The sequence below is a fragment of the Chenopodium quinoa genome, unplaced genomic scaffold (genome assembly GCF_001683475.1).
Source record: "Chenopodium quinoa cultivar QQ74 unplaced genomic scaffold, ASM168347v1, whole genome shotgun sequence".
In the NCBI taxonomy this organism is placed as follows: Eukaryota; Viridiplantae; Streptophyta; class Magnoliopsida; order Caryophyllales; family Amaranthaceae; genus Chenopodium; species Chenopodium quinoa.
The window spans coordinates 140,944-144,846 of NW_018742356.1; positions in this window are offsets into that span (position 1 = coordinate 140,944).

Here is a 3,903-nt window from a genome sequence, read left to right on the forward strand (position 1 = left end):
TTTCACAAAATTCCTTATGATAATTATGATCTAATATCTGACTGTTATAATCAAATTTCTAACAATTAAAAACCTAATTAATATCTGACACTTATAATCTAATATCTGATAATTATAACTTAATATCTGGCCATTATTATTTAATTTCTGACACTATTAATTTAATATCTTATATTTATAATTAAATATTTGACCATTATTATCTAATTTTTGACAATTAAGATTTTCTTTCCTGTTTGTATGATTGGACTCACGTGAGTCCGTTCTACAAAATACTTTCACTATTTCATAAGTAGTATGCTTTTCAATAGTTGAAACTTTTGATATGACATACGAAGTAATTGTTTCATTGCTAATAAAAAAAAAAAAAAAAAAAAAAAAAAAAAAAAAAAAAGAGTAAGGGTAGAACTGTGGAAGAAGATGAAGGAATTTAGTTAGGTATATACAAGTTTAGGAGTTGAAAAGACTTTTTTTTTATTATTATAATTTACATGTTTATGTGATGCATATTAATTGGTTCAACTTGATTTTTTTTTTTTGATGGAAATAAAACACTTTATAATCTTACTTGAATTTGCAAATTATAGAATACATACAGATTTAAACAAAAAGATCAAGAGAGCTAGCATGTGTCATATGGGGTGATGAATGAGTGGTGATTTGTGATGACAATATGTGTCATATGAAAAATTTTTGTTTTTTTTTTTATTACCAACTACCAAGTATAGATAGATTTTTGGTTGAATTGGTCTTTCAACATGTTATCAGAGCCACCGTGACACATGCTACATCCACACTAGAGTATAATACATATTATTGGGCATCAACCATCAAATTGATATGTAAAAATATTCTAGTTGAGTGTATATCGAAATAACATGATTGTCAAATTGGAAAGAATATATTATATGTTTTAGATTGTTTTTCTAAAAATTTTGCAACAAAAAAAAAAGAATATATATTTTGGTGATAATTTTAGATATTTGCTATAATATGTGATTATAATATCAAACCCAACACCATTTAAAAGTTAGTGGCTGGAATATTTCATTTTTCTAGAAACATTTTATCTCCTCCTACGCTATACATTTATAGTGTTGTTTTTGGTGTTTCCATTCCTTATTAGGTCTTAAAAAAAATTAATGAAAGATAAACCAGCGAATTAATGCTAACATCTTATAAATAAGTTTTAAATTTTATTTAAATTACGAAGCATATAGTATAATGTAGAGTATTATAACATCAAACCCAACACCATCAACAAACTTACAAACCTTAACCCCAACACCACCATTTCAACAATGAAACAATAATAAAAACCCTAAGAAAAATCTACAAATTAAGGGAATGGTTAACCCCAAATAAAAGGTATTTATCATTTGCTTGTGAGTTTCCTATCCTCAATTATTGATGTCCGACCTCGAGCTCTAGTGATGCAGAATTGAGGATTCATCAACTTTAATTGTTGAGATCGAAGAGAGCGCGGTTCACCGGTAGCTCTACCAAACTATCATTTTCATGACTATTACCAGGCTTCACGATTTTACTCCTACCTAAAGTAGCGAAATGACATGAGTGTCTTTTAAATAACTTCTAATATTACTCTTTTTTTTTTTTTGAGGCAATAACTTCTAATATTACTCATATTGAATAACTTCAATTTTCTCTGTTACCGAAATAAAAAATTGATACATTAATCTATTATCTATCCCGCAGTGGGGCTTGCCCCAGTCAATCAATCTAATTGACAAATTATCAGTGTTTCTTTTTGCCTTTTACTCCCTCCACGTTTTAATAAGTATTGTGGTTTGACTGGCATATAGTTTTAGGCAATTTAATTGACTTAAATAAAATATGAGGTAAGTGGGGTAGTTGGAGTATTAAAAAATTGTAAAAGAAAGATTATGGATTTAATATTTTATTGAAAAGTAATGAGTGTTAGAGAAAAGATATAATTAAAAAGTAGTAGTGGGTTTGAGTGGGGACCATGAGAGGAGAGAGATATAATATTTAAATGTAGGTTTTTGCCAAAAAAGAAAGTGTAACACTTATTAAAACACGAGGAAGTAATAATAACAAAAAAAAAAAAAAAAAAAAAAAAACAACAAAAACAAAAACTCAGATCTAAAATGGCTTCCACCACCTTCACAACCATCACTCTTCCTTGCAATCAACCAGAAGTCCTTGCCACCATCACCATCTCCATCTCCATCATCACATCTTCGTTCATCAACAATCGTCTTCGTCTTCCTGTCTTCATTGCAGCCACCACCACCATCTTCGAGGTCACAACGCTGCTTCGCGGCGAAACAAAAAAGACACCCTAGTAGCAAATAATGTCAAGGCCATATCAACCCCTTTAGGAACACTACAAAAAAACAAGGCACATTTTGACACTTTTTTGTACATATATTGACCATAAAAAGCGTCATAATTTTCTATTTTGATGCTTTAAAAAGCGTCAAAATTTTTGAAGCCAAAATATTTTGACGCTTTTTTGTGTCAATTTATAAGTATAATATGTCGCTTTTGTGTGTCATCGCTAAATTATTATGACACTTTTTTGTGTCATTACTAAAAAATTATGACACTTTTTTGAGACATTACTATCAAATTATGACACTTTTGTGTGTCAAATTGGGGGCCGTATTTCCCACCATTACTAATGTCCAAAAACTTGTGACGCTTTTGTTAGTCATTGTTTAAAAAGTTGTGACACTTTTGTGTGTCAAAATGATGATATATTATTTCCAACAATTTAAATACCACCAAGAACTTTGATTTATAAAAGCGTCACTATTTCCCCCTTTTTTTGGACGAAAACTGATAAAATTAAATTAATGAAGTACTTATATAAAACTGTAAACAACCAAAATAATAATAATAATAATAATAATAATAATTAATATATAAAATCATAATTGATGAAAATGTATTTACAAAAAGTAACATATATATATAGAAAACACACACACACATATATATATATAAATCCGTTTACATAATAACGTTATATATACATCCAATTCAACTAAACAAGTGTAGTATTTGTATACAGAGATATATATAGATATTTTCCTAAAAAAGATGTCCAAACTAATTACACACAACGCTATAAAAGCTACTAAATACCCACACATATATATAATAAGAGTGCTTGAAGCCAAATCACGCTCTTCATTTACTTTTTACCATTGCTGCCTACATCATCAACAACCTGCGAAGAAAATTTGATATGTGAACAATTATTGTAGTAGTAGTATTGCAAAATTAGAGAAGTTAAACAGAAAATATTTGCCATAGAGGAACGTAAACCAAGCACATAACTGTCTAGTGATACGCCTAGCTAACAAGAATTTTTGTACTAAATAGTCACTTTCTTGCACAACACAAGTAATTAACCCATTGCTATTAAAGGCGGTATGTGCTCGGCTAATAACAAATAACATTCCTATTCAAATATTAAGGATAAAGATAACAAACTGCAAAATGTCTGCTCAATATGGTCCAAGTATTACCTGCCCTTTTAATATGAGAAAACGACAAATCAGAAAAAGAACTAGCAAATTAGCAATGGATAAAATATCATCCAACAGCAAACTAAAGGGATCGAACTAGGGGTGGGACTTCGGTCTGGCGGTTCGGTTTGACCTCGGTTTGAGTCGGTTTCGGTTTGAAGCGGTTCGGATTGAAACAGTTTAGTTTAGCTGGCGGGTCGGTTTGGTTCGGTTTGGGTTAGTCACGGCTCGGTTTGGTTTCGGTTTATTTCTTTGCGGTTTAAATTCGGTTTGGGTCATAAGCGGGTCGGTTTATCAACGATTCGGATTATGTCGGTTCGGTTTGATACGGGTCGGTTAAGGGGGCGGGTTTACCCGGGTCAATGTCAGTTCGGTTTACAAACGG